We start from the raw sequence: 7,083 nt of genomic DNA, 5'->3' as shown, positions 1-7,083 counted from the left end.
CTCATCGGCGGGGCCGCGCGCGTGCTCCCAAGCCCCGCGGCCCCAGAGCGCAGAGTCCGGGTCAGCGCGGCCCACGTGTAGTTAAACAGCCGTGCAGGCCCACGCGACGCCTTCCCTGCTGGCCTCGAGGGTTCGGCCCTGCCCCACACCTGTTTCTTTAGGGGGTTAGGGACGCTCATAGAGACTCACTGGCCGGTGGAAACAGCGCGTCGGGACTGTAGCCACCATCGTGGCGAAACGGAGAAGAAAAAAAGACTGTCTGAAAGAGAATCGAAGTGCTTGGGATGTTGACATAAAGATGGTAGCGTCATCGCAACTTCCGGTCGGACAGGTGTGCCTCTCTCGGTGAAGTGAGGGCCTAACTATGTCCTCTTAAAATTAGGCTACTGATCAGGAACCCATATGAATCGTGTGACTGGGAGGTTTACATCCAGAATTGAAAGAAAAAAGGAACCGAACGCAGAACGTTCATTGCAAAGAAAACAAGAATTGTGTTTATAAAAAAAGTGAGAGAACATAAAACTTGAAATAGTTCGGAGGTGTTTTGCCGTGGCTTTGAAAACAGGGAAGTGCTGTTAATGACAACATTGTGCCGCTCGTGGTAATAATAGCCCTTTATGCGTCGCTATGTAAGTTGAAGGGGTCAGGCCTTTATATTTATTTACTGAGGACATTGAGATCTATTTGTTAAGGGCAAAGGGCAAATACGGTATTTTTAAAAATCGAAGCAATTATTGGAACAACGCACACCTTTTTGGATCCTTCATATTCAACTAGCTAAGTGTCAAATTTGTGTTACCAAGTTACAAAATTGGAACGTCTGTTTCTGACGTTTTTTTCCTATTTTCAAATGAGTTGTTTCATTACCTCATAAAAGGATGAAAGTTAGTTGCAAAAACAAATACCGCAAAAGCTGTGAAGTCATTCTTCATAAATCCAAAATTAACTTTAAAATTTAAGATATGGTATCTATAGTGTTGTGGGTTTTGATTTATTTTGAATCAAAGAAAGCTATTTAGGAAATTTACTTTTTTATTTTCGTTTTGAAGTAGAATTTTACCTTATTGTTTCAAATTGTTTTACAAAATAAAGGCCATTATGAAGTGAAACAATCATGTCACCATTCAATTTTAATATAGTACAGCCTATGGTAAGCACAGAATTCACTGGACAGATTTTTTAAAGGGAATCCTCAAATGAAAGTACTTCAAACAAAAGTATTATGTCTGAATTCAGTGTAATCATAATCTTCCAACTTCATTATGCTTCATTGCTTAGTTACAGAAGTGATGATTTTGGTCCTAATTGTGATGTCTATGATAGTACCTTAACAAGTATGCCTGCTGGCTGTTCACTGAAATGTATGGCGTGAACATAATGGGGGATGGCCAGTATAGGTAGATCAAGAATACATGGGTAAAGGGGCACCTGAGTGGCTCAGTCAGTTAAGCATCCAAATTCGGCTCAGGTCATGATCTCCCCATTGGTGAGTTTTAGCCTGGAGTTGGGCTCTGTGCTGACAACTCAGAGCCTGGAGCCTGCTTGGGATTCTGTGTCTCCCTCTCTCTCCCTGCCCCTCCCCCACTGGTGCTCTGTCTCTCAAAAAGAAATAAAAACATTAAAAAAAAATTTTAAGAATATATGGGTAAATGCAGCCTTACAAGTTCTATACTTTTTTTCATGACTCAATGTGATATCAATTAAAATAATTGACATACCTTTAGATATTCTTTCAAACTTTTTTTTTGAAAGAGACAGAGTGGGGGAGAAGGATAGAGAGGGGGAGAGGGAGGGAGAGAGAGAGAAAGAGAAAGAGAGAGGGAGAAAGAATCCTAAGCAGGCTCCAAACTCAGCACGGAGCCTGACATAGGGCTCCATCCCACAACCCTGGGGTCATGACCTGAGCCAAAATTAAAGAGTTGGGACGCTCAACTGACTGAGTCACCCAGGCACCCCAAACTTGTTTTTTGTTGCTTAAATTGTCAAGTAAATCTCATACCTTTTCTTGTTGACTTCAAAACAAGTCTATCCCTTGCCTAGGGTTGAAAGCTACCGTTGAAAAACAAAATTCAGCTGGATAGATTTGAAGATTTAACTGGCTTTATTCAACAATTCATAAATTGGGCAACATCTCATCTGGCAAATAGAAAGGAACTCTAAGATACCGTACAAATGGAAGGCTTTAAAAGGCACAAAGGAGGTGGGACAAGGAAGTCATAAACCTATCTCTGGGGAAGGGGGTCTTTCAGGCAGATTACCTCACTAGTGCTAACCAGGAAATTCCTGATTGACCTACCACGATTGTATTCCTGGGAAAGGCTGAAACTGCAATTAGGTTAGATAGTAAGTCTCCGTTTGGTGATGTGGACTTAGCACCAGTGACTCCATTGGGACATGTTATTTCTTTTTTAACACTAAGATCAGTAAATTATGAGATCTTCTACATGAGAGGGCCCCTATGGGAGGTCCTCTATACTGGGTCCAGCCTGTGAGTCTTAGCCATGTGGAAAACTTCAAAAATTCTTGCTGCAAATAAACTTTTTAAAGAAAAAAAAAAACATGATTATGAACCCACAAAGATCAGCTATTGTATTTGTATCCTAAGGCTGCTGTAACAAATTACCACAAATATGAAAGAACAAAAGTATATTTTCTTACAGTTCTGGAAACCAGAAATCCAAAGTCAGACAGCACCATGTTTATTCTAGAGGCTACTGTAAAGGAGAGTTCATTTCCTTTATATTCTACCTTCTAGTACCTCCAGGTGTTCCTTGGCTTCTTTGACTTGCATCCACATTACCTCAGTCTTTTTTTTAATATTTGGGGGGGGGGGTTGGACAGAGGGATAAAGGGGGACAGAAGATCCACAGAAGGCTCTGTGCTGACAGCAGAGAGCCTGATGGCAGGGCTTGAACTCAAGATCTGTGAGATCATGACCCAAGCCAAAGTTGGACACTTAAGCAACTGAGCCACTCAGGAACCCCATATATCACTTCAGTCTTTGCCCATATCTTCACATTGCCTCCTCATCTGTCTATGATAATGACACTTGTGATTAGATTTAGGCCATCCCTGAATAATCCAGGATAATCTCATCTCAAGGTCCTTAACTAAATTGTACCTGCAAAGAGTTAGTTTTCCAAATAAGGTAACATTCACAAGTTCCAGGGATTTGACCTGGATATATAGGATCATTTTTTTAGCCTACCACAATGACAATACTCAAACAGCCTGGATAAAGCCTGATATTTCATTATTGTCTTATGTAATTTGTTAAACTTCTGTGAATTTTATGTTATACTCATTTTCTGTTTTGGTTTTACTGCATTCATTCATCCTTTACTATGTCAGTCACTAGTCTAGGTAACAGGATACAGACAAGGTCCCTGCCCATAAGACATAAAATTCTATCTTTTCTCCAATTTTTTGAACATGGTATAAAACTCATGGTTTATAAAGGTGTGTCATGTTTTTACTTTGGTATCACTGTTAGATATCCCCATTTGCAAAGGTCAAAACAAATTTCTGTTTGCCCATGCATTGTTTTAGACTAAACAACATCTCCCCCTTATGTTTTTCCCCAAATATATTACAGCTGTATTTAAAATCACGTTAGTTTAAAACCATTACTGAAATTCGTTATAACCTTTTTTAGCATTATAGAGTTTCTCATTCTACGAGTACAAAAATTACAGCATATTATTATTTCACAAGAAGGCTTAAGAAGGACTGTTTGTTTTTCCAAACCACAACTGATTTTCCAATGCTCTCATATCAACTGGGTATTCTACAACTCAGTTCAACTCTGACAAGAACTACCTGGAGTTAGTATAGACCCCACAGGTTAAGAGCTCAGTCCTACAAGACTGCCTCTACTTCAGACAACAGCCTGCACTTCTGCCCTGCCAACTACAAAATTTGGTGTTACCATGACCTTCCCTCAGGTTCAAAAATTTGCTAGAAAAACTCCTTAAACTCAGGAAAATACTGTACTTACAATTACAGCTTTATTATGAAGGATACAACTCAGGAACAGGCCAATGAAAGAGATGCATGGGGTAGGTTGGGACAAGGTTAGACCAGACCTTCCATACTCTCTTCAGGTGTACCACCATCCCAGCAAATCAATGTTCACCAACTCAGAAGCTCCCCCAAAAACTTGTCATTCAGGAATTTTCATCAAAGTGTCATTGCTAGGCATGATTGATCAATGGCATGATTTGCCATTGGTGGTTAAATCAATACCAGCCCCCTCCCTTCCCCTGAGGAGTGGAGGGTAGTGGATGGGGGGTGGGGGGAAGAATTGGAAAGTTCCTTGAGTACAGCCAGCCCCTCCTCAAACGAAGGGCCCACCAACAACCACTTAATTACCATAAACTCAGGTATAAGGGAAAGAGCCTTGTTATGAATAACAAAAGACACTTCAGTCCCTCCAGAAATTCCAAGGGTTTTATGGGAGCCAAGGACCAAACTCAGGGCAAAAACCAATCATAGGGGTGCCTGGCTGGCTCATTTGGTGGAGGATACAACCCAGGATCTCAAGGTTGTGAATTCAAGCCCCACATTGGGTGTAGAGATTACTTAAAAAATAAAAACCTTAAAAATATTTTGAAAACCCAAATATATATATTTTTATTATACCACAAAGATCTATCTTGTTTTTTTATAGAAACCCAGGGATAAAAAGCCATAACAAATGGAGGTGTCAGATGTTATTTGAAGTTCTTATATTCAGAAAGCATGTAGTTCAGATTCCTAATTCAAGAATGAAATGAATAATAATAATAAAAAATACCTTTGTTTGATAGAATATCCACCAGAAGAGTAAGAATGGAAACGATTATTTAAGGATTTACTCAGAATTTTTAAGTGTCAAATTGAAAGATATTTAAATTCTTTGAGCCAAAGGAACAGGGGAAGGAAAACTAGATAGTGAGTTATTATATGGAGTTATATGGAAGAATTAGGAACAGGATATTCCTGAACCAAGTATGCCCCAGATGCATTTATGAAGGCAATGAAAGATATATCACGGATTAGGGGGATTTCTGTTAAAGAAAGTGGTAACTTCACTACTTCAATTCATTGAAGAATTAGCATCCAGTATGCTGTAACAAAAATATTTATCTAAAAAGCTTTTTGTTTTTTGCCAAGCACTATTTCCTTCCCTCTGTATCATTTCTATGTCCATAAAATATGTGTTTTTAAGTCTCTGGGTCAATAGACTTGGAATGATAAGACCAGAAAATATGTTTTCTTTTGAAGTGTGAGCAAATTACTTTTTTAAAGATCTCTATAAGCCTTGCACTAGACAAATTTATAACTAACTCAGAGTGCCATCTGGTGTTGAACAAATAGCATTATGTGATAGATGTTTCCTAACCTTTGCATTCTGAAGTTTTGTCTTTCCTATCTCTATGGAGAGGTCAATGTCACTTTGCCCAGTCTTATTTTCTTTTTGTCAGAAGGAGGCTAACCGTGTGTTTTTATTCTTACTTTTCTTATAGATTTGAAGAGAGAAAATGAGTGGGGGAACTATGTTTTCAACTTTACTGGTGAATATAATCATATTTGAGACTAAAATTTATTTAATAGTATGGAAAGTTTTTTTTTTTAATTTTTTTACAGATTTATTTTTGAGAGACAGAGAGACAGAGCATGAGTAGCAGAGGGGCAGAGACAGAGTGAGAGAGAGAGAGAGAGAGAGAGAGAGAGAGACCATCTGAAGCAGGCTCCAGGCTCTGAGTTGTCAGCACAGAGCCTGATGCAGGTCGAACTCACAGACAGGATCATGGGATCATGACCTGAGCTGAAGTCTGCTGCCCAACGGGCTGAGCCACCTAGGTGCCCCAATAGTATAGAAAGTTTTATCTATTGGTGCAGAGGAATAAAAGATGTGCCTTGCAAAATTTATGAGAGGCACATGGTAAGGAAGTAAATTCATGTTCATAATATAGTAACATTATTTGGTTCAGACTAAAGACTAAGAAATTTCACTGATGTGTCAAAAAAAAAAAAAAAAGCTATAGTAGTAGCTGTGTTCCACAGAATGTCTAACTCTTTACGATGTAATGATGGATACAAAAGTGTGAGGGAACAATGCAATAGGAGTGCATCTAATCCAAATCTCTTAAACTTAATTCAATCCCCCTTTAATCTTAGAGGCCTTTCCTCATCAATCTATCTAAAATAGTACCTTTAATCTGCTTTATTTTTCTCCAGGACAATTTATCACCAACCGACTTTGTACATAGGTATATATGTATGAATTGTCTTCTTCTCTGTGAGAACGAAGCACCAAAGGGCAGAAAATTCGTTTTGTTCACTAGCAGATCCTACAAAAATTTCCTTAAGAAACTAGACTTTTGGGGGCCCCTGGCTGGCTTGGTCAGAAGAGCATGCAACTCTTGATCTTGGGATCATGAGTTTGAGCCCCACGACAGGTATAGAGATTTCTAAAAAATAAATAAACTTAAAAAAAAGTGTAGAGTTTTCACTATAGTTGCAGAAATAAACAAATATTTGTGCGTTTTAAAATTAATAAATGTGGGGAACCTGGGTGGCTCATTCGGTTAAGCTTCTGACTCTTGATTTCAGCTCAGATCATGATCTCAAGGTTTGTGAGATTGAGCCCTGCTGTGGACTCTGCTCTGACAGTGCGGACAGAGCCCACCTAGGACTCCCTCTCTCTGTCCCTCCCCTGCACATGATCTCTCTCTCTCAAAATAAATAGATAAATTAAAAAAAAAAAAAAAAAGGTAGGCTGATAATTTACAGGGAAACCTATGATGATCTTGTTACTCATACTGAATTTTAACTTAAAATTAAATGGTTTCTACAATATAAATATGTAGAAAAAATAAATATGGTAGAAAAAATAAATATGGGAGAGGAGAGGGCAATGCAATAGGAAGATATATTTTTTAATGTTTATTTATTATTGAGACACAGTGTGAGCAGGGAAGGGACAGAGAGAGAGGGAGACACAGAATCTGAAGCAGGCTCCAGGCTCTGAGCTGTCAGCAGAGTCTGACGCAGGGCTTGAACTCACGAACTGTGAGGTCATGACCTGAGCTGAAGTCT

General features: G+C 39.0%; 1 protein-coding gene and 1 long non-coding RNA gene across 3 annotated transcripts in view; one reads left to right on the top strand and one right to left on the bottom strand.

The window, feature by feature from the left end:
* Positions 1-241, bottom strand: part of GLRX2 (glutaredoxin 2) — an 8,538-nt gene extending 8,297 nt beyond the window's left edge. Inside the window, exon 1 of one of the 2 annotated variants that reach the window (XM_040453597.1) lies at positions 190-241. The gene's annotated coding sequence lies outside the window, so the exon portion shown is untranslated. Of the gene's footprint in view, positions 1-149 lie in introns of both variants that reach the window. The other variant, XM_040453598.1, reaches the window with a different exon arrangement.
* The window catches only part of LOC121016163 (uncharacterized), a 19,671-nt gene that overhangs the window by 11,013 nt on the left and 1,575 nt on the right, over positions 1-7,083 (top strand). The gene's annotated exons all lie outside the window — the stretch shown is intronic.

The sequence above is a fragment of the Herpailurus yagouaroundi genome, unplaced genomic scaffold (genome assembly GCF_014898765.1).
Source record: "Herpailurus yagouaroundi ecotype Mexico unplaced genomic scaffold, PumYag 209, whole genome shotgun sequence".
Taxonomy (NCBI): Eukaryota; Metazoa; Chordata; class Mammalia; order Carnivora; family Felidae; genus Herpailurus; species Herpailurus yagouaroundi.
The sequence above is the reverse complement of the archived record's forward strand: the minus strand, read 5'-3'. Positions and strand labels throughout refer to the sequence as shown.